A 24989-nucleotide genomic window follows, 5' to 3' on the forward strand; every position below is an offset into this window, starting at 1 on the left:
TGCGTTATGGAAGAGCACAAGTTCTTCGATGGTAGCATCGCTAGCATCGTACATGTCATCGGTAATGGAAAGCAAGCCAATCACTCTGGTTAGAATCCTTATAGCGAAAAAATAATGGGGCTCATAGCATACTCCCAGTATCCAAAAGTACAACTCCACCACTCTGTCTCTTGCGAAAGGTAATTTTCCTGCAACGTCCAAATCTTTCCACCACCTATACCAAAAAAAATAGTACCATGAAAAATATAAGATTTAATCAATCAAATGCCCATAATTCTTTTCGTTGGGTTCTTATCAAGGAGCTGAAAACGAAAAACATGCTTTTTAAAAAAAAAAAAACAATTGATCGGCAAAAGAAATTTTATTAATTTTTGCAAAAATACAGAGATTAAAAGGACAAAGACAAAAATAGAAATTAAAGTTAATCACTAAAAATATCCGAGACCCAAGCATTTGTCCAAGACCAACAAAATCCCCAAACACCCAAAACCAAACCCCCCATGCCCAAACACCACCCCACCAGAGAAAGCATCCGAACCACCGCTAGAAACCGGAGAACTAGTCCCTATTGCTGTCCCAACGTGACTCGTATGAATCTCCATTGATGACCGCTAAAATGCCACTGGTGCCGGCAGTACCCGGGGAACAAGCTGCTGTTGTTGCACCCGAATAGCACAAGCATCATCCTCCACTGCCGACTGCTGCCATAAAATTTCAACATGCTTCTAAAATTTCAACATAAGGGGGAAAAGAGGCAAGCCCCTCAGAATTTTTTTTATAGGATTGAGACCCCTCAGAATTTGATCCATTTTATAAATTTCGTTACGAAAATGAACGGATAGTCTTCAAAAAAGACGATACACCCACACCCCAAACAATAAAAAAAAATGCACGCTCGTGCCCACCATCCGACGACCTGGAATCCATGGACGGAGCAGATCAACATAGCAATCGGAGAGAAGGGCAGCACAAAGCAAAGGCCGAGAGGAAATCACTATGCCATTAGGCGGACAAAACCGTTCCTCCCAGCAGACGAGACGGCGTGGAAACCAAAACACCCCAAGCAAAACGACCACCAGCTGCCTCCGATCGAAACCCCCTAGCCGTTAAGCCAAAAATCGGAACACCCAGGAGAAAAGAACCAACGGGAGAGGCGAAGGAGACATAGGCGATCCACGCCGTAGAGGACAGAGGCGAGAAGACGGAGGACAGGGGAGCCGACGGTAGTGTTCATTCTTGTTTAGTCGAGCTCCCTCTTCTCTTACCGTTCATAGCCTCCAGGCAACCCATTAGATAAATGGAAATAAACTCTACTTCAACTATTACATTAACCCATGGCAATATACCCGAGGTCACACAGTGTCGCTCTGCAAATTTTCATCCTAGCATTTGGGGAGATTATTTCCTTGCCTACGCTTTTGTCATTACGGTAAAATTGTCTTAGATTGTCTTGAATCATATGTAGAATTAATACTCAAATTAAATCATTAGAGCATCTTCAGCCTTGACCCATTTTAAGACTCAAATTTAAAAATGAGGCAAAAATCACAAAAATCTCTCTCCAATCTTTGACCCAAACCCTTCCCCATTTTGGGTTTTACCCATTTTTTTGCCCAAATTTGAGACAACTTTTGCCTTGACCTATTTCTCCAACGGCTAGTTAGAGAGAGAGAAAGAGGGAGATGTGTAAAATTTGGGTTTGATGGTTGGAGATGTATCTACCCAAAATGAATTTTTACCCAAAATTTGACTCAAATTTGAGGAAAAATATGGGTGAAGGCTGAAGATGCTCTTACAGCCTTCCAATATGATCAACATAAATGTGGGAGATTTTCATATTGATCTGGGTTTGGGATATATATATATATATATATATATATATGTTACGTAGTGCCTACGAATGAATATAATGTTTCGAGGGCTTCATCCGAGCAGTTTTTGTTTGTTTTTTATCTAACGGTTCAAATAACTGCTCAAATCAAGCCATTCCCGGTCATTTTTTTTGCCGATTTCTCACAATCACGTTCTGAACACATTGAGCGGCTCGGATCATCGAAATCCGATCGGGAAATGTGAGAAATGGGAGGTCCGCATATAAGGTCCTCATTTTAAGGTTCGCATATATATATATATATATATATATATATATATATATATATATATATTGGTGACATTAGATAGTTCCAAATGCGACATGAATTTAATGTAGTGCCTACATTAGATAGTTCCAAATGCGACATGATCACGTGTTACAATCAGTGGAAGACTCAGAAACAGTGATAAGGGAGGGATCTTGGCCAAGTTTTCAAAGTTGGAAGGGCTGATTGTTAAAATTGCACCAAAAGTACTCAAAGCACCAATGGCCCAAGTAAACCTTTTAAAAGTTTGAAGATTTGCTACTGGAGCACTACCATGTGATGGTCCAAGGTCCTTCTTCATCACATTTTTGTGAGAGCAACATACTTAGTGGTCAGGTGTGCTAGTCTGGGTTTCTACTTCTGATTGATGATTGCTTCAGGGCTTTCCAGCAATGGTGTGAGCTGGGGTTTCAATTGGATCCTCTAATACGTTGTCGTGGATGGGATTCTTATACCAGCACCTAGTGTAGGTTTGCTTTTGCAGGCTGTCCTAGAGCCATGGTTATTGTTGTTAGTCGCATTAGCTTGTGTCCTAGATTCAGTAGTTTTGGTTCACTCCTTCTATTGTGCGGTGGCGAAAGCCCCTGACCACCACATGATAATCAGTCGTTTGCAGGGGCCAAATGCTAATATTTTTACCACAAAATTGCAGTAGATTTGTAAAGAGACAAACTGAGTAGAAATGCCGCAACAAATTAAACGATACTCAAGCGTTGCATGAACTATTAGTATAATAGGGTACGAGTAGAATTTTAGCAGTTCAAAGCTCCGGCCATATCCCCGTCTGTCTGCAAATGGCCACAATAGTACGCCCAAAATGACTAGAATCAGGAAAACACTGCTCATCTGGCCTATGAGTCGCATCAGAGACACCATCTTAATTTCAGGTGATAATCAAGCAATTGGCCGGAAAGAGTTTATTTTCAGGATTTGATCAAATTATCCCCAGGAAACAAGAAGGTTGTCAAAGTGCATGCAAGCTTCCTTATAGAGTTCCACAAATTTCGTCGAATTGCAAAAGAGAGTTAGCACACAAGACAGGATGTCCTTGTTGCCTAAGCAGCTGAAATGAGAGAGATACAGTGTAAAGATACTCATCATTGGCCATACCATGATTGGTTTCATCATTGGACAGGATGTCCTTGTGGTGGCAGGTTAATGGCCGCATTTGGGGATAATTTTTTTTTTTACATATACTAATTGAATTTTTTAAAATCCTTGTTGTGGTGGCTGCCGCTACTTGTCCCCTGGCTCCATCCTTGCATGGCTATATATATCTTAGACAGATGCAAGAGAATCCCAAGACAGATGCCATTTTTCGAATATGGGAAGGCAGAAAAGGAAGCCCCATGGTTATATTTGCCCCTCCATGTTTCCGAAAGCACATTCCTTAGTCGATCAGGGACGACGCAAGCATATCTTGAAATCGAGGACTGGCAACAGGTCCCATCCGAGCTATATCAGGAGGAAGGGCTTTAGGGTCTGCCAAAATTTTGTTTGGTTTTCGGTTCACATAGTTCTTTCTCATGCTTCATATTCACCAGGTACCTTTAAGCTTGACTGATGTTTATATGGCTTGGATTTCTGATGTGATTATGTTGAAAATACAACTCCAGCAACATAACATTGATGTTTTGCGATGTAATCTTTGCCTTCGGGCTTTTAATGAATTGACTGAATTCAAAAAAAAAAAAAAACATTGATGTTGCTAATGATGACAGGATCAAACTTCAATCGGAAGCAAAAAAGGTTATGGCTACCGGGTGTCCAGCGATGATTGGTCAGGTTATGCTGGAGGAGGAACTACTGCAGAGAAGCTGAATTTCTTTAATAAAAGGGAGCAATATTAGAATATCCCTATTGTAATAAGCAAAATTGGTGTGGATAAACAAATTTAACAATAATGCTTAATTAAAAAATATCACACATTGTATTAAGCAAAATTATAAGTCTTTTAGCAAATAATCAAATTTCACCCATTCCATTATCAAACTTAACAACTTTTACTAATAACAAAAACTCAATAACTCAAAAATATCCCACTTTTTTTTTTTTGCTCGGCAAAATTTTTTTTTATTAATCTCAAATGTATACATCGAGGAAAAAGCAAAAATTACAAACCACTATAAGCATAGAAATATATCCAACCAAAGTTGGATAAAACACCTCTATTATCCAATCTACACTTTCACTTTTCGAATCCCATCCAAATACCCTTTGAAATCTTCCACTGTGTAGATCTTGATCATGTTAAACTTAGCCTTCATCCACATAACTACTCTTGTTTTAACCATATCTACCACTTCCGAAGCCTGGGTGGTTGCCCTATTGAATATATACCTATTCCTCATTAACCAAATGGATCAGAGCGTTGAAAAAAAGCATACTTCCCAGATGTCTTTCTCCAAGTTTCGAAACCTATTCCCAAACCACCAAAGTGCTAACTCTGCTAAGGACGATGGACAAACCCACTTGATGTTCCACCAAGCCAAAATTTCTGACCACACCACCCAAAAAAATCAACAATGAATAGTCTCATCAAGACGAATAATTTCATGTGGTCGGGTGCGTAATTGAAACTTGTTTGCGATTGGACAAAATTATGTATTGTGGGGGGTTTTTTTTTTTGTTAGGGATACAAAAATAACCAATGTGGAGATAGTAGTTGTTAAGTTTGATTATAGACTAAATGAATACTCAAATACTGACGTGACACATTTTAGTTATTAATTTTGATTATTACAATTGCGGATATGCTCTTACAACTGTACAATGGACACAATAATACTATAGAAAGACATCTTTATTCGTTATCACCTGAACACATCTCTACCAAGTTTGTACTCATCCCCACGATGAATGAGAAAATGGAGAGAAGACTGCGAAATTGAATAGGCTAATTTCCTTAGAGGGGAAAATGCTCCCCAAAAAGAAACTATAAATAAACAGATTACATTAAGACAACCGTTCGCTAATTGATCGGGACAGAATCAATAAGCACCGAGGTTACAATCTTCTTTAGTTTTTTTCCAGAATTAATTAGTGTACCCATCTTCACCCGTGTATAAAAGATTGATCACCCGCGCAAGATTGAGAACTCGGGCAAGGAGAGGCATTGGGACCGCGGTCGAGCGGAGACACTCTGCGCTCATGTCTTTCCATGCATTTGTAACTCTTTCTTGAAATTCAACATAAACTTCTTCTCCTTTGAAACCATGTTGTTTCATGTAGCATTCAATTGCGGAGGCTATGTGGCCTCTCTCTTGCTCATGCTGCATTTGCAACACCAGAAATGTTAAGGTGGACTTATCATTGTCTGCGTGACTGATAATTCATTGGGCAAAAGGACATGATGACTTGGGAACAAAGATCCAATACCGCGGGTAACAATAAGGAAAGGCAAAGGTTCAAAATTTTCTTTGGAAGGCTAATTATGGTGACTCAACCTTTGTCACGGTGTTGATATGCAACATTAGTTTCCTGACACAAGTTTGATTCACCATAATCAACCTCTCTCTGCAGCCACATTGTTCTACTAATAGTCTAATAGACTTGTAATTGAGCAAGGTCAAGACCTCCAAATAATGAACCATACTCTCAATATTTCGGTTGGTTTATAAATAGCGATGGATCAACTAGGGCATCAGGGGTGAACGCACTCTCAAAGAAAATGAAAATCCTCCTGTAGTTTTAACAATGTGTTGCAAGGTAATCAATATTATCAAAGTTTGCACCCCGTAATCATATGATTTTGCAACAATATATTTGAATTTGGATTCATTCATGATTTATTTTAGACCATATTTTTTAATCAGTCATCGATGTATCTTACCTTGTGGCCAACCATATCATCCATGAGTCTGCAAATCACGGATGCAGCTTCAAGAATTAATGGATCACTTGACACACATTTGAAACCCTCTTCGGTCACCAAATTTCCCATGCTGCCAAGGGAAGTTGTTATCGGTTACAAGGGCAACTCTCATATACTCTTCCATATTCGGAACATAACCTTCGTGAAACCATCTGGCTTCCTCAAAGTATGCTCTTCATCTGGAATTTTTTAAAAAGAGCAATCAGTATTAAAGAAATTTTATTTTTTGTTTTCCACAACATAAAATATAACTCAGGTTGTGGCTTACTGCAGATTTTGCATAGCCATTTCTTCATCAATCATGTTGTAAACATCCAATAGCGCTTGATAGCACAGTTTCATGTACTCTGGGAGTTGATCCACAACACTAATTTCCCACTTGAAAATCATTGTCCTTTTGTTAAATAACTAGCAAGCTTTGCATTTTTCGTAGGTTGTGTTGGGATCGTAGATTTTATGAAGCTAATTCTATTTATATCGAAAATCATTTTTCAAATTTTAAGCCATGAATTCTTTCACTTATCCATCTTGAAATCTCAATATCAAAACAACTGAAGTGATTTTGATACTTCTAAGGAGTCATATCAAAACAAATGACATGAACAGTGATATGAATTTTAACCTTTGATGCATCAGTGAAGAGCACAAGTTCTTCTAAGGTACCATAGACATCATAAATGTCATCAATTAGTCAAGGCAATCACTTTGGTTAGAATCCTCCCAGCAAGAAAATATTGGGGCTCAAAGTACACTCCCAGTATCCAAAAGTAGCACTCCACCACCTGAAAACCATATATAAACAAAAAAGGAAGTACCATGAAACAAGGTCAACATCTCAGACTTGTTAAATCACAACGATTCGAATTGAATAACGAAGAAAATCACCTCATGATTTCGCTTATCACCTTATGATGTAAATTTTGCAAGCAGTTGAAATCCAATTTCGTAAAATCCAATCGAGTTTTGTTGTGGGAATCCTGTTGTTCATAGAAGAAGATGTAATGCCGTGCCTCGAGTCTTGCCAGGCCCTTGTGGATAGGCAGATTTAGAGCGTGAACTACTTGTGCTTCAATAGCATTGTTTAAGTTGGGTACTGCAGAGTTGAGTTGTGTTATCATAAAATCCAGTGCTTCGTCTAATATATCTTCTCCATGTACCCTAAGATGTGTAGCTTTGTACTGGCTTACCATTCCTCACATATCACCAATTACAAATTCTTGAATTTTTCCTTTACTGTCCTTGAATTTGTTAAACACATCTGTGTAAACCATTCAGCACATGATCAACGAGGTGAGAATTACCACAAGATCGAGACATGATGTCCTTGTTGTCTCGGCAGCCAAAATGAGAGAGCCACACTGTAAAGGTCTTCGTCGTTGTGTGTGAAAGTGCCAACCGTTGAGGGGCGATTTTGAAATCTCATGAAACAACGTATGTAGTGGAATAGGGCATAATAATCTATTATAATGTACGTTAAACAATGATTGAGAAAAAACAAAAAAAAAAAAAAAAATAGACGATCCAGGGGCAAAGGGTATTATGTTATTATTCAAAAATAATTGCCTTTTGACTACTTTCATGGAAGTTTGTAAAGCCACAACTACTGATTCTCGTTACAATTTCTTATAATTTTCATATCTCTAACATCTTGTCTTCAAATTGATCATGCATGCATGTTTTTGAATGGTTTATGCTGTGTTAGGATGAATTTTTGAAAATTTTTTAAAAATTTTTGTAAGGTTATGTGTGGAGAGAGAAATGGGAATAATAATTGAAAGTAGGGTAATGATGAAGAGAGATAGAGAGAAAAATGAGAAAAATGATTCGAGAGAGGAGTGAGTAATGATTGAAAGTAAGAGTAATTAGTATTTTTTGAGTTGAGAATTTTTTTTCAAAAAGCAATTCAAATAAAACATTAAGTAGATTTATTCAACAAACTCAAGGACAACGATGGAAAATTTAAGGAATCGTTGATTGGTGATGTGAGCGGATTGTTGAGTTTGTACGAAGCTACACATCTGAAGATGCATCAAAAAGACATACTAGATGAAGCACAGGAATTTACCACCACGTACTCACCTCAATTCTGCACTACCAAACTTGAACAATAATCAAATTACAGCACAAGATCAGCCCATCCACCTGGGCTTGACTCCTTCTATGAAAAAGATGATTCCCACAACAAAGTTCTATTGGATTTCGCAAATTAGATTACAACCTATTGCAGAAATTGCACCAGAGAGAGCTTAGTGAATTCACAAGGTGAGATAAAACCAACCCTCTCCATAAGCACTTCATTAGTTTTTTTTTTGGGGTGTGTATATCGTCTTTTTTGAAGACTATCCGTTCATCTTCGTAACGAAATTTATAAAATGGATCAAATTCTGAAGTTCCCCTCATCGGGTTCAGCGAAAGCCTAGTGTGGCCCCTTGGTGTGATCATCTTCCCCGTCCGCGTCGGTTCTATGGTCCTTGACATAGAGTTTGTGGTGGTTGACGTTCCTAGCCCTTACAACCCAATCGTCAGGCGCACTTGGCTCCATAAGCTGAAGACCATCGCTTCCACTTATCACCAGGTGGTCTGTTTCATCGATGCCAATGGGCGCCAAGAAGACGTATACGGAGATCAAACCGTAGCCAAAAGATGTTACGTCAACGCGGTCCGAAGCAGTAAACAGACTTTCCGGATCAACCTCATTGGGGTCCCCGAGGCCCCAGTCCTGGAAGACGTCGGCAGATCAGCCGACGAGAAAGCAGTAGAAGATTGTCACTTTCCCGATCACCGAAGATGGCTCCCGTTTCTTCCTCATCGGTTCCTCACTTAGTGATGCCGACCGAAACGAGACGTTTGACTTCCTCAAAAAAGAACATGGAAGTATTCGCATGGATCCCATATGAAATGTCCGGTGTCGATCCCTCGTTTATTTGCCACGAGCTCAACATTGACCGAGCCAAGCGCCCCGTTGTGCAAAAAGCAAGGCGATCCTCCCCGATCCATTTAGAAGCTGTTATAGACGAAGTCAACCGGCTCCTAAACGTGAAGGCCATCCGAGAAGTGCAATACCTTAGATGGTTAGCCAACACCGTAGTGTTCAAAAAGAAGAACGGCAAATGGCGGGTTTGTGTTGATTATAACGACAAATGGCGGGTTTGTGTTGATTATTCCAATCTAAATGACGCCTGCTCGAAAGATTTCTTCCCCCTTCCACAGATTGACTAGCTCGTCGACGCCACAGCCTGCCATGCCCGACTTAGTTTCATGGACGCTTACCGGGGCTACCATCAGATTGCCATGAGCGAAGGAAACGTCGAAAATACGGCCTTCATCACCCCTCACGGAATCTTTGGATATCTCGTTATGCCCTTCGGCTTGAAAAACGCCAGAGCCACCTTCCAGCGAATGATAACCAAGATGCTTGAGCGCCTACTTGGTGACACCATGATGGCTTACATTGACGACATGGTAGTCAGAAGCATGGTTGCCAGTGATCACCTAACCCACCTCGCCGAAGCCTTCGAAATTCTCAAAAAGCATAAGCTCCGCCTCAACGCTGAAAAATGCGCCTTCGGTATAAGCTCCGATAAATTTCTCGGCCACATCGTCTCCCAACGCGGTATCGAAGCCGACCCCGTTCAACTACTTGCCATTGAGAAACTCTCGGCTCCCCACAACAAAAGAGACGTTCAACGTTTAACAGGCATGGCCGCCGCCCTGAATCGATTCATCAGTCGTTCCTCCAACAAATGCCAGCCATTTTTCGCCCTCCTGAAGGGTAGCCGACGGAGTTTCAATTGGACAAAAGATTATGATCGAGCCCTCTAACAGTTGAAGACTTACCTTTCCACGGCCTCTCTCCTCGTCACGCCTCGAGATCAGGAGGACTTATTCCTGTACCTAGCCGTCTCTCCGCATGCCATAAGTTCGGTGCCCGTCCGACAAGAAGGACGGGAGCACCAACTCATCTACTACTCTAATAAGACAATGACTCCCGCCGTGATGCATTATCTACCACTGAAAAGACTTGTCCTCGCCCTCGTCTCAGCCTCCAAGAAGCTTGCTCCCTACTTCCAGTCGCACCGCATCATCGTCCTCACCGAATACCCTCTTAAATCTCTCCTCCGGAAAGCGGACCTTTCTAACCGAATCTCTCAGTGGGCTATCAAGCTCACAAACTACGAAATCCATTTCTAGCCTCAGACAGCAATCAAAGCTCAGGCGCTCACCGACTTCATCGCCGAACTCACTCCAACCGACCCTCCCGCTTCTGGTCCAGTTCTAAGCACCTAAGCCATACTCCAGGCAAGCCCAAGCACAACATGGAAGCTTTTTCATGGAGATGTCTGGAAGATGTATGTCGATGGCTCCTCAAACAGCCGAGGTGCAGGAGCCGGAGTCGTCCTCCTCTCCCGCTCCGGTGTTTTACATGAAAGCTTTCTCTCTATTAACTTCTCAGCCTCCAACAACGAGGCTGAGTACGAAGCACTGATCTCAGAACTCAAGACGGCCGAAGCCCTGGGTATCGAAGAACTTGTGATTTGTAGCGATTCCCAATTAGTAGTCAACCAGCTCTCCGAGGAATACGAAGCTCGGGATGATCGAATGCGTACCTACCGTAGCTCCGCCGTCTGACTCATCATGAATTTCAAAGCTATCTGAGTCGAAGATATCTACAGGGAACAGAATGCCCATGCCGACGTCCTTGCAGGGCTCGCTTCGGTGTGCTCCTCCTCAAGACACCGTTCTATTTCCTTCAATTCCATTGACAAGCCCAGTTTCGAACTTGAAGTATTGAACCAAGAAGTACTTAACATAGAACTTGGCCCGAGCTGGATGGACGACATCATTGGTTACCTATGAGATGACATCCTCCCTCTCGACAAGAAGGACGCTCACCGACTCCGCAATAAAGCCGTTCTCTTTTAGCTCAATCCAAACGGTAAGTTCTACCGAAGGTCTTTCACCGCCCATATCTACTGGTTGCACACCCCCACCAAGTATAGGGCATCATTGACGAGCTCCACGTCGGCGATAGCAGTTGCTACTCCGGTGGATGGTCCCTTGCTCACCGAGCCATTTCCGAAGGCTATTGGTGGCCAACAATGAAGAAGGATTCTGAAGAATTTGTCAGGCATTGTAGGAAATGCCAGATGTTTGCCCCTATCATCCACCAGCCAACTCAGGACCTTAGCCCTCTCACAAGCCCTTGGCCTTTCTCTCAATGGGGCATGGATATCGTAGGTAAGCTCCTCGTTGCTCCAGGAGGATTCAAATTCCTCTTAACCGCCACCGACTATTTCTCAAAATGGGTTGAAGCCGAACCCTTGGTAACTATTGAAGAAACAGACGTCATTCGTTTCGTTTGGGGAAATATCATTGTCACGACCCCTACTCTAGGAACTTGTGTCGAGTCATCGTGACCGGCCGATGAGTCCTAACGCTCATCCAAGCCTCTCATTTTTTCCATAAATTAATTTGGAGACAATAGCTTGAGAAAAACATAACTATTTTATTTCAAAAACACTTATTAAGTTTTATTACAAAACCCAAGTCTTCTGAAAGAGAACATCTTTACAATATCTACACAAAAATACAACAAGCATGTCCCAGGGCAGCAGCAACTCCATCTCTATTCTTCATTATCTGTGAAAAATATTAATTTTCATAAGCCGAATGCTCGTGTGAGATACAAATACCAAAGTTGCACGTTTTATACCATGGAAACAATTCTTAACATCAATGCTTGCATAATCTCAAACAAATAATCTTATGATGTTCATCCAACAGCCTAATCTTTCTGTAGGGGAGCGACCTTTCTTGCTGTGTGAAATGATCAAGTCACTAGCCACTAGGACCTTGTTCTTTCCATCCGTATAACTCCTTCTGTGTTATGGTATCTTTTTAAGCGTCCCCCAAACTCGGAACAACTATCTGGATGCATCAATAGGTCATTTCCTTTGTCTGACCGCTTCCATTTTCTAGCTTAAATTTTTGAGCGTCATCACCTTTATCTGACGTGGTTCTAATCTTTAACATGAAAAATTTGTCATTCTTTTTCCATGGCATATCTAAAAAAATTGTAATATTTTCTCAACATAAAATCATGCTACTTTTATAAAAGAAAATCATGTAACTAGAGTATAAGTATCTCACCTTAGTTTTTTTGTAAGCTTGGAGGAGACTTAACTCGTATTCTTGCTAACCTCCCGATAGAGCGCGATAGCTCGGCAATGGTGTATGACTTCGGCAGTGGTATATGACTTTGGACAGGACTATTGTTAACTTCCTTTATTTCTTTTGTTATGCTAACCAATTGGACATTTCTTTCTTCTTTTTCCGTACAAGTATTTTAGGTTTGAGTTACTATTTTGGCCATGTACTAAAAATAGGAGACTCCTATTTATAGTGTTTCCTAATCTTCCTAGGTTTGACACCTAATCTACCAGATGCCAGTAAAAATGTAAGGTGTCATTTCCTCAAGTGGTGTAGCCAAGCTATGTGCATGACTTGGCTAAGCTACATTAGGTAGCTATAGGCTACTGTGGCAAGTTCTATATTTTTTTTTTAATTCCTAAAGGATAGAAACCACTATGTACTTAAAGGGAAAAAATATTTGTATTTCACCACCCACCCCCCCCCCCCCCCTTTCCCTTTTTTTTGTTTTGTTTTGTTCCACGCTCCTTGCAAGAAAAACCGCTTCAAATTTTCGTTTCGAAAATAAGACTAAATAATTTAATATATTGATCCCAACATTGCCTTTATATTAAACCGAACCACGTACGAATTTTAGGTCAGGGTGTTACAATCATTTCACGTTTCGGCGTTCCTTTCGCCATCATCACGGACAACGAATGACAGTTTATCGGTCAGAAATACTGATCCTTATTACACGAGTGCGGCATCAAATGGTACACATCCACTCCAGCCTACCCCCAGGGTAACGGACAAGCCGAGGCTACAAACAAGGCAATTTCATCCAGACTCAAGCGTCGACTCGAGTCACGCCGAGGAAAGTGGGCAGAGGAGCTACCTAGGGTACTCTGGGGCTACCGTACTACACCTCGGTGATCCACTGGTCGCATCCCTTTCTCCTTGACATTTGGAATGGAGGCGGTCATCCCCCTCCAAGTCGGGCTCCCAACAATGCGTATTGAAAATTTTGACGAGTCGATGAACAACGATAGCATTGCCTCGAATCTAGACTTGGCCGAGGAGGAACGTGAAAATGCAAGGATAAAGCTCGCGTCGTAGCAACAGGAAGTCGCAAAGGGCTACAACTGAAGTGTCCGTCTCAGGTCGTTCAAACCTGACGACCTCGTCTGGAAAAAAGGTTGTGGAGAAATCCAAGAAAAGAAAGCAAATGCCCAACTGGGAGGGCCCCCACCGAGTTTTTAAGCAGCTCGGTTCAGGAAATTACAAGTTGGAAAAGCTAGACGGTTCTCCTATTGCTAAAACTTAGAACGCAAACAACTTGAAGAAATTCTAAGGCTAGCAGCCCTTCGGTTCCAAAGATCCGTTGCTCTCCCTTCTATCGGTTTTTATCTCAATAATTTTGTTTTGGGAACAACCTGCTTCTGTAATGTCAAGTACCAAACAAGTATTATTGAGAATTGTCTTTTCTTGCCAATACTTGTTCTTTCTGTTTCTTATTTACTTTTTCCACTCGGTTCCTCATCGATCGAACCGTTTTATTTCGACTTTAGGGGTTATGTCTTCTCTTGGGTAATACCCTCGGGCAAAACTCCCTCAAAGTCTTCCCCGACCTTAGTCGTCGTTTGGACTTACGGTCGTTCGCTTTAAGGATACTCGGCTTTTTCCCGAGTCCCTTATACCGACCCACCTGCAGTCACACGCTGCTCGTTTGGCTACGTCCTGAAGTCCTGGCTGACGTCATCTCACTCTTGGGACCTCAGCCCAAATCTCCTAGCAGCCCTACCGACTCATGAGTTTACACATCACTCATCTAAGTCTCTTAAAACAATGAGCCGAATCACCTTAACCCGAAGTAGGGGCATGGAAATTCAAAAATTATTAAATACTTGCTTCGGATCAGATCACTCGGCCCTTTCCGACCTTCCCAAAGGCTGGGGTCTCGAAAATCGACCCCTATGCTTTGGTTCCCTCCATGCCTGTATACACAGCAGATCCGACCGGAGCAAGAGGTACCAACAAACCATCTTTCTCTGAATTAGCATCTTTTTATATTTGGCGAACGCTTTGGTCCATGCTTCGGTTAAACTTGTTTCACAACTCCACAAGTCTCACCAAGGCAGGGGGAATAACACCCGGGCAGTAACCACAAATTCATACAAGCATTTCAAAGATAAACGTAATATTCAGGAAAAGAAAGCATTCATTCGCAAAAACCAGAGTGGATCGCAAGCTCAAATCCTACTTAAAACCATTACAAACGATCAGGCTTCGGCCAAATGTTCGGCGCCTATCACAACAAGAAATATTTACAAACTCTAGAACGACAAACTCCAAATGTCCGGAGCCGTCCAGTCAAATGGCAAATCACAAAAGTTCAAAGTATTTTCCAGAAAAGAGGGATGGAGTTCTCCTATACATCAACAGGAGCGGGGGCATTGGGATCAGCTTGTTCCTCGGGCACTTGCAACTCCTCCGGGTTCGACACCCGCTCATTCTCTTCCTTGGGCAGCACGAGCTCTTCGGGAGGAGGCTGGGGCACGACGCGGAGCTCGGAGTCTTCTGGTAGATTAAGCTTACTTACCAAAGCTTCATGGCCATACCGAAGTCCGTCCAAGAATCGATCTCTGTAGAGCTCGGTCTCAATCTCCCGGACTTGCTTCTTATACTTCACTCCGACAGCATCTCAGCCTTCATCATAACCCTTGTTCCTCGCAACCTCGACCTCCCGAGCTCGTGTGACACTCAGAGTTGTTGCATCCTCCTCGACCTTTGTAGCTCGTCCTTCGGCAAGCACTTTATCTCGATCACATCTCTGGAAGTTTGCAAGATAGAGGTCGCAACTTTCCCGAGCTATTTTTAGGTCATCCTCCCTCTGGGCAACGGCCCATTTCAGCTCCTTGATCTCCCATTCCTGCTCCTAGCATCGGTCGTTCACCACCAATGCCCGGGCGCCAGCCTACCAGCAGAAAATTGAAGAATTCACAAAGTGCAAGCACCCAAATCAAAAAGAGCTGTAGATACCCCAATCCAGATCTCGGAGGGCCTTTAAACATCCCGATGATGAAATAAAGGAAACGATACCTTTGCGAGCCTGGATAAAGGATCCCTTCAGCCCAAAACCTCAAACCCCAAACCAAAAGCCCAAAAGCCCTAGACTGGACCTAAAATACCGTGCGGCACAATTCTACACCGCGCGGCACAATTCTACACCGCACGGCATAATAGAATTCATTATGCCGCACGAGGTCATGAGGTAAACCGCACGACATTTTGGATAAAGTTCTGACTGGCTCAGCTAGCTGTCGGCCGCGCCCACTTGAACCACAGCTACAAGTTGGCTAAGCTGAAAAGGCACTTCTGGCCCGCCCAAAAAATACCTCCACCATTTGAATTCAAAATCTTTGTCTCTTGCCTATAAATACACCCCTCCACTCAAGAGAAAGGGGCCTCGAACTCTCTTTCTCTCTCATTATGCTTTCACATCCACTCCTCACTTCCAAGTCTTGAGAAAGTTTGCTCTAAAAACATTCTCTGGGTTTCTCATTTCTCAAAGTCCCCATTTTTCTCTTCACCATTAAAAGTGAGTCCTTTTACTCACTTTAAGATCTCAACCACCCAATACCATCTATTACACACATCCATACCTCTCTTCTTTCAACCAACCTCACCAACGCTCATCCGCCATCATCCGTCCTTGTCCAAGCGCAAGATCAAAGGTAAAAACCAAGTTTCCTTGTGTTAGGCTCAGTCCTGACCCTGAGGGAGCTTCTTCTGTTGTCAGACTTAACCCTCCTTTGGTAAAACTTTGACTTAAAAATCTTTTTTAAAAAACAAAGCAGCCACTGACCTAAAGGCACCATGTCGTGCGGCGTTTCAATGCATCGCACGGTGTAGTGTGTTCAGACGCACAGCATTTCATCAGTTACTATTTTTCTTGTTCAAACTGTCTGCATCAAAATCATCTTTCATAAGGCCTGTTTTTGTTAAAAAGAAACCAGTTATCAATGTTCTCAGAATGAGGTCATATCTACGAGCCGTGTTCCGTTTGTAAACAAAGCTTTCTCGATCATTTCAAGCGATTAAACGTATTAAAAGTTATTTTATGTCCATGGCTTGATGAAATGGTATTGTTCTAAAGTGATCCAATGACTGAGCATCTTCAGATGCCTGTCAAAAGTCATGAAAGTTATATTCTGAGAGCTGATGACGATCTGATAACAAAACAGAAACCCCGCACGGTGTACTATAAAGTCGTGCGTGATATTACAGTATGCCGTGAAGGGGATCACAGTGACTCAGGCAGTTTATTTAGAAGCGTCTCTTTTCTTTTATGCACTGCATCATCTTTATCACCTCTGTACAGACAGCATCACACGCACGTCAAGGTGATATATTTTCCCATGTCCCTTCCCCTCTTACTTGTTTATTAAAAGAGCTTTATTTTCAAAAAGATTCATGAAGAGTTTCCTTTTTGAAAATGTTTAGTAGAGACCGGTTTCACCGGGCGAGTGGGGTGCTTTTCGACAAAACCTTCCCTATTCATAATGTGGCTCATGGACCCAAAGTCTAAACGTTTTTCGCTAGACCAAAAGCCTTTTTCAAAACAAGTCATCGGTTTATCGGATCATCCATCTCAAAAATCCGGGTGGCGACTCTCTCGGGCGCGCGCCAGTCGGGGAGCCCATAAGAGCGAAGCACAAAACAATGCCAACTTACAGTGAAAAGAGCTTGGGCTATCTCCGCAGTAATATCCTCGGTCAAGCCTTTGACAGCCCGGGCATCCCTCAGAAGAATGCTTCACCGGAGCATCCCAAACGCTGTACCGAGGTTTTTTACGCTATCCCCATGGTGGATCTGGCGCCCGGCGTAATGACAGAATTCTGGAGCCCACTGAAGTTCCCTTGGGTGCACCCAGCGCCCGCCTTCCCCCGCTGCAGTCTTCTGTCCCTACTCCTTTTCCCCATCTCTTCTTCGGAGATGTGGATAGGCTCATTATCTTTCTCCCGGGCATCTCCTCCTTCTTCATACCGAGTTCTCTTCTCAGGAGGCTCTTGGGGAGAAGCGGGGGACACCCTTGTGGTACCGGCACCGGGTGTACCGGAGACAGAGCCTCGGCCTCGGCTCCTCGGCCTTTCGCACCTCAAATTCAGGACCTCCCGAGTTTCGGGACCAGCCACTTCACCGCTTAGCCCGGTCCTTTCTGGCGTTTCTTGGTCGATCTCCTCGCATATGACACCCCGAGGTTCCGACGTGCTGCTTCTTGCTTTGGTCATCCCATTTCCTTTTTCTTCTCCTCTTCCGCTCCCCATTCCTCTGCCTCGTCCTCGGCCTGCCCGCGGGACCCCTTGCTGCCTCTATTTCTTTTTCAAGAAGCAGGTGTAAGTGGCGACATACCCGAGCAGATCAGGGGCATACCGACTTGTGATAGGGATGGCGTAGGCGGCTGTTATCCTTGCCCGGACAGCTCTCTCCCGGAGCTCTGCAACAACACCCTCGGCTGAAAGAAAAACACCAATAAAAGAGATCAGTACATGCTAAGATTGGAAAAATATGCAGTATGTGTACCGAGGAAGGGGTTCTATCGACCAGAAGCTCTGGTCTCAAACTGAACTGTGGTAGCGGTGTCCACACTCTCCCCGGGCCCGAACATAAAGTTCCCGGTGACCGAGACGTAGATGCTCGTCTACTCCTCGGAATCAGGCAGGTGGTCAATCAAAAATGTGTCATACCCCGTCCTACATGAGAGGTAATACCGATCGTTCTCTCGGTTCACTCCTACCAAATATACTCCGAAGAGCTCTTCGAGCCCAAAGGTCAAGTTGTATTGCCTTCTCAGCTCTATAGTGCTAGTGATGATTCGGTAAGAATTCACTGTGAGTTGGGAAGAAGTTAAGGTAAGGGTCCGAAGCACCCGTTGGACAAATTGGTGAAGTGGGAATCTGATCCCCCCCTCCTCGGTGATCGCCATCCAGGGAAAAATCAACTCCCCCTGTCGGTGCGAAAGATCTTTGGGGTCGGCGTTCGGAAGGCGGACTTCAACGTCCGAAGGGATACTGTAAACCCTCTTGAACTCGGCGTAGGCGGCCGAGGTGCCATCGAAGTATTGGTTTTTATAAAGGCATGGCCTCATTGGTCTTCTCCAACCCCAGACCTCCTCGGCAGCGTCTGCATACAGTCCCGCCCCTTGGTCCGAAGTACTAGGACTTTCCATCTCCCAGGGATCGAATGATGTTACCTCTCGATGAGTTGTAGAAGGGTCAGGCAATTCAATACGGTCAATCGTGGTTCGAAAAAATGCTCGGATTCGGAGTGCTTGGTGGATGTCCTCGGGAATCTCAAAAGGAGAATCTGAACTACTGGAGCTGCCAGAAGAAAGCTCAATGACCATTTGCCCCTACCTAACCAAAGAAAAGAATGCAAAAACCCGTTAGCTATGTGCCTAGGAGAAGTTAGAAAATCTAATGCTAGGGATAGAATGGTCATTGCTCCTCGGAGTCTCTAAATCTCGATTTTTATCAGAGCACTCTTCCTCGGTAATAGTTCCTATGGTCTCGGGATGAAGATGGGCCTCGGGATGAATTTAGGCATCGGGAAGAATATAGGCCTCGGGAAGAGCATGAACGGTGCCGGAGAAAATCCAGCATCGCCGCGAACCAGACAGTGGCGAATGGTGGCTTAGCCGCAATGCGTGCAAAAAATGACGAAAAACTCGAAGAAAATGATCAAGACATGGAGATTAAAGCAAGGAGATCAACATACCTCAGTTTCATGTGAAGATCCGCAGCCAAAACGCTCGAAATCTTGATCGAAAAGCAGAAAGCAATGGCGGCGGCGATTCGTCTTCGAAGCAGAGGGAGGATGGCGGTTCTGTCTCTGTCTCTCCTATTTATAATGAGAAGATCGAAAAGCTACGCGGGAAATGAAGCGTCGTGCACCGAGCCGTTGGATTTCTGACATGTGTCCTCATCGGACGGTCAGTATCGAGAGCTCTGCACTGAGGTCAGGGCACCAGAAGACCGAACCATTGGCATGCTAACACGTGTTCCCGAGGTTCGCAGCATTATATTTGTGTGAAATCCCGAAACAATTAACACACTACCCGGTGTACATTTAGTGTACACCAAATGGCGCACCCATAGTCGGACTATTAAGCACTTTGTGGGGAGAATAAAACAATACATTAGAAGAATATGAAATAGTGGTTTTATTTGGTTGTCAGTTTTGAAATAAATTTTTTAGATAAATATTTTATAAATTTGTGTATTTTTCGTTTTTAGTGATTTTTTTTTAAAGTGCTATATACATCCAAAAAAAATAAGAAAAAAGACTTGATAAAAACTTATTAAAGACGAAAAACACGGATGACGAAACGATCAAAAAATTTGGAAAGAACATTTTTGAGAGGAGAACCAAACAAAGTGAGTGTCATTGCATAACTTTTCTAAGGTCAAAATTCTAATTAATACGAAGTGTTAATCTATATTAATTAACTTTTCCTGTAATAAACCGTTCTTGAACAAGAAGCCTTATTTTTCATGAATTGTGGAAACTCTCCTACAAAACTACGTGTAATTTTAAAGTTTAAAAAAATGGGCTAGTTGGACAGGCTTAGAAATATTGAAACTTTTAGAGGGCCGGGCTTGAATATGCATAAGTCTGGTTATTATCTAGTACAAGCCTGGCCCCGCCCAATGTATGTGCACCCCTAGTACCACCTACTACGACATGTAATTCTACCATTACGAAAGTTTTTCCAAAGAGGCCAAATTTCCAAAGGAATCGTGGAATTTTTAATAATGGGATGATGTTTAAATGGGATGATGTTTAATTCTACCATTACCGATATTTAAATGGGATGATGTTTTAATAATCATGCATTCGATGTGTATTTTTCCTCAAAACTTTCAACTCATTTAATTGACTTTTTGACTTCTCCCTCTAGTGAATATGCCATTTTTGGCAATCGATTAAGAATCTCTCTCTTCTTTTTCTTTCGTGTGACTTGTCTTATATTGGGTATGAGACTGTGACTCCTCTGCCAATTTCCTTGTACTACGATAAAAGATAGTATAGAAAACATATTAATTTTGTGTATGATTATGGACAAATAACGTTTTGGCCCGAGAGAAATGCCACCTCTGTCACTGCTTGGCTTCCTTTTCCACATCCTAGACAAGCTTACATATTTAGGATACCTGTGTATATATAACATTTTGGACAAACTCGGTTTCTTGCCAAATGGATTATCCAACGACAGCCGTAAACCCATTTGTTGGACTCTCACAATTGATGGACTTATTTCTTGTATTAGTTGAGTTGTTTGGACTTTGTTATCTCGCGAACTTTCACAATATTTTTTTTTGATAACTGAATCTCCGGGCCATCTTGCGCACACTTCGACTAATTCTGGAGCCCTAAAAGTAACGACGGGACATAATCCGTAATGACCCCAAGGTTTGAAATGTTTTTTTTTTATTGCTCGGCAAACGAAATTTTATTAATCTCGAAGGAGTACATCGAGGGAAAAAACGAGAGATAAAAAGTACATCTCACTGAAAATAAAATAGACGGAACATACAATAAAAGAGATAAAAAGGACACATCCCAAGGTTTGGAATGTTTGGCCTCTATGAGAATAGAACATGTGACCTTATACAAGAGCACTTATTGCCTTTGACTTTCTCAATTGATCTCTCCTAGCGATTGAAAAAAAAAAACCATTTGTCGGATACCCCTGTCAGAGTTAGATTCTTTTAAGAATTTAGAAAAGTTCTGCTGGGAGACATGTTTTTTTGCAGTCTTGTGGACCCTTTGGAAAGTAAGGAATGATTTTATTTTCAACAATATCTCAAAAGATGTAGAAGAGCTAAGTGACTTGGTCAAGACTAGAATGAGTTTTTGGATAAAAGGAAAGTTTTACATCAAGGATTATTCCATTAAAGATTTCAAGAGGAGCTTGGCTAGAATCAGGAAGATCAAAATTTAGTATATGGATCTGATATTGGGATTGTATTTTTTGGGGTACGTCCAATACTTTATTCAATGTCTTTCTTTTTGTTTCTTCCTCCGGGATTGTGGTATGCACATGATAGTATTAGGACATAGGTGCCAACCTCATTGGGAGGGAGGAAACTTGAAGTGAAAACGTAAGCAAACAACATTGACCCGTTCATAGATTTGAATTGACCTAATATGTACTTAGACTACATTCTTATGAACTTAAACTCACTTAAATCTGAAAATTTTGTTCTTATTCATTTTTTTTACATTTGTTAGTTTTGTGCCAAACTTTTGTGGATTATTAATTCGTCTCGACGAGAGGAATCGGAAAAGTAATTTTTTTTTACTTTTACCCAAGTATTTTGAGAAATAACCACTTCTTAGGCCAAAAATCTAATCAACTGTTAGGGTACTCAAGACCTATATTCGCATGCAATCTTTATTATATAATTTTTTTAGAATAGGAGGACATCCAAACTCTATAAATAGCAAGTACGAGAGCTCTTCTGTCTATCCAACTAGCTAGAGAGTGAAAGCAAAGACTAAAAGAGTGTTCTTTCTAGTTTAGTCGAGCTCCCCCTTCTCTTAACCCTTCATAGCCTCCAAAGCAACCCACTAGGAAAATGGAAATAAACTCTAACCCAACTCTTACATTAACCCATGGCAAAGTACCCGAGGTCACTCCAGGTCGCTCTGCCAATTTTCATCCGAGTGTTTGGGGAAATTATTTCCTTGCTGACGCTTCTGTCGCCATGGTAAAATTGTCTCAGATTGTCTTGAATCATATGTAGAATACTTAAATTAAGTCCTTACAGCCTTCCAATATGATCAACATAAATGCTATTTTTTATATATTAATCTCGGTTTAGGATATATAGTGAAAAACAAGCATAAAAATATTCTTATTTGATTGAGTTACGTAGTAGTACATATATATATATATATATATATAATTTCACTATCTTCTTTTCCATCATGTATACTTTCATCGTTCTCTTCACAAAGCCAAGATTGTTATGGATATTTGATTTCGTGGTTATAAATGTTTCGGTAATATTTTGGTGACAAGTATTGTTGTTTGAACACTATATAGCTTATAGACGTAATATGTGGCACCCATTTGTGACATGTTTAATTAGTATCATGTAAAACAACTACATTAATTAGACTAGTTCCAAATGAGCATATTTATCATTGTTTTCATAGGAACCGGATGTTAAAACGGAGCGAAGAATTGAGCAGCTCATGAAAGCAAAAGTCAGAGAGATGATAGTGGCAAGTGCTGATAAACCTTCATAGAAGTTGAGCTTGATTGATGCAATTCAACGCCTAGGCGTAGGCTACCATTTCGAAACAGAGATTGAGACAACATTACAACACATATATATATGAAATCTATCATGAAATGGCCAACGATAAAGATCTTTACACTGTGGCTCTCTCATTTCGAGTGCTTAGACAGCAAGGACATCCTCTCTCCTGTGGTAATTCTCTTTTACTCATTACCTATATTTATTTGGTTACATCCCCGATTTTTGTAGTACCCATATTTTGGTTGAAATCTGTTATTCTCAACGGAAAAATATATAAACAAGGACACACACACATTGAATGTGTACTGTGTGTGTGTTTCCATGTGAATGTGAGTGTGTATATGTAAGTATTTGTAATTGATCGAGAAAAGTTCATCAAAAAGTAGGAAACAGGACCAATTAAGGAAAAAAAAAAAGGGCGTATATAAATGACGATAAAGGAGACCTTGGAAATCATATATACGTTATCGGAAAACATAGCCAAAATCTGTTTTTTTATGGAGCCCGGAAAACCTTTTATTTTTTTCATAGTGATCTTTTTGCTTGTGAAATTACCAATATTTAATTATAGGATTGATCATACGATCCAGGGGCAAGGGTATTATATATGTTATTATCATACAAAAATAATTGCCTTTTGACTACTTTCATGAAAGTTTCTAAAGCCACAACTACTGATTCTCGTTACAATTTCTTATAATTTTTATATCTCTAACATCTTGTCTTCAAATTGATCATGCATGCATGTTTTTGCATCGTTTAAGCAGATGTATTCAACAACTTCAAGGACAACGAAGGGAAATTTAAGGAATCATTGATTGGTGATGTGAGAGGATTGTTGAGTTTGTACGAAGCTACACATCTGAGGGTTCATCAAGAAGACATGCTAGATGAAGCACTGGAATTTACCACCACTCACCTCAATTCTGCACTACCAAACTTGAGCAATAATCCAATTGTAGCACAAGTAGTTCATGCTCTAGATCAGCCCATCCACTTGGGCTTGACAAGGAAAAAGATGATTCCCACAACAAAGTTCTATTAGATTTTGCGAAATTAGATTTCAACTTATTACAGAAATTGCACCAGAGAGTCGAAGATGGTGGCTGCTGATGGTGGAGTATAGTGGATGTTTGGGTACTTGGACGGCGGCCCTGCTGGTGACCGGAGTTGTTGGGGTGCAGGTTTCAATGGTCGTAGTAGCGGCGGTTGTCGGCGGCAGGTGGGTGCTGTTTTGTTTTGGGTTTCTCGGGGGGCTAGGGTTTGGTGTTTACTGGTTTGGGTTTTTTTGTTTGTTTTTCAGGTGGTTGGGCCGGCCAACGTTGTTTGGGCTAGTTTTTTTTTTTTTGTTTGTTTTAGTTTGGGTTGGTTTCTTACCGACCGTTGATTTGTTTTTTGGGTTTTCCTCCTGGTTTGGGCTCAACTTGTTGGGCCTAAATCAGTTTCCTCCGTATGGTTAGGAGATGAGGGTCTTAGGTGGTTAGACCGGTGTACCCAATTCCCTATTACCTCTGTACTTCGTTTTATGAGTTAGTGAAATTTATTTTTGCTGTTTAAAAAAAAAAAAACAAGAAAGAACACTGTTTAGTGCTTGCTTTCACTCTCTAGCTGGTTGGATAGACAGAAGAGCTCTCGTACTTGCTATTTATAGAGTTTGGATGTCCTCCTATTCTTTAAAACTTTTTTTGAAGATTGCTTGCAAATATAGGTCAAGAATAACATTTTCCTGGCCAGGGACACTGTTTTTCAACGGTTGATTATATATATTTTTATTTAGCAAAGAAAAGTTAATATAATATTTGTAACTAAGTACATATATATATATATATATATATATATATATATATATATATATATATATATATATATATATATATATACACACACACATATATAGATCATTAAATTTAAGCTAAAAATTGCTCAGATCCAGTCCTTTTTGGTCTTTTTTTTTTGCTGATTTCTCGCAAGTACTCTTAAAATCACGTTCTGATCACATTGAGCGGCTCGGATCATCAAAATTTGATCGGAAACTATGAGATATTTTTTTAGATGTCTAAATAGTTGTCCATTGAACAGCCCCATATATATAGAGGAATTTTCAAGTGAGGGATCCTTCATTTTGTTAAAATGAGGGACTTTCATTTCCCGATCAAATTTTGAAAATCCGAACTGTTCAATGTGTGCAGAACGTAATTTTAAGGTCCTAGCGAGAAATCAGCAAAAAAAATGACCAGGAAGGGCGTCATCCGAGCAATTTTTTTGAACCGTTCAATGAAAACTGCTCGGATGAAGCCCTTCCCGGTCATTTTTTTTGCTGATTTCTTACGGGGACCCTTAAAATCACGTTTTGATCACTTTGAGCGGCTCGGATCATCGAAATTCAATCTGGAAGGGGAGTCCCGCATTTTAATAAAATGAGAGATCCCTCACCGGAACCTAACTCTATATATATATATAGATATATATACATACATACATATAGGGCCGGTTCCGTAGACACCTAAATAAAAC

The 24989-nt window shown here is 41.4% G+C and overlaps 1 long non-coding RNA gene and 1 pseudogene across 1 annotated transcript; one reads left to right on the forward strand and one right to left on the reverse strand.

Annotated features, from left to right (window-relative positions):
* LOC131330929 ((-)-germacrene D synthase-like) overlaps nucleotides 1-24989 on the reverse strand; it is a 92765-nt pseudogene that overhangs the window by 53845 nt on the left and 13931 nt on the right.
* On the forward strand, nucleotides 1368-23464 carry LOC131330942 (uncharacterized). Its single transcript, XR_009201284.1, has 3 exons — nucleotides 1368-1429; nucleotides 22369-22646; nucleotides 23243-23464. It is a non-coding gene; the product is annotated as an uncharacterized LOC131330942 (long non-coding RNA).

Source organism: Rhododendron vialii, chromosome 6a (assembly GCF_030253575.1).
Source record: "Rhododendron vialii isolate Sample 1 chromosome 6a, ASM3025357v1".
NCBI classification, from domain to species: domain Eukaryota; kingdom Viridiplantae; phylum Streptophyta; class Magnoliopsida; order Ericales; family Ericaceae; genus Rhododendron; species Rhododendron vialii.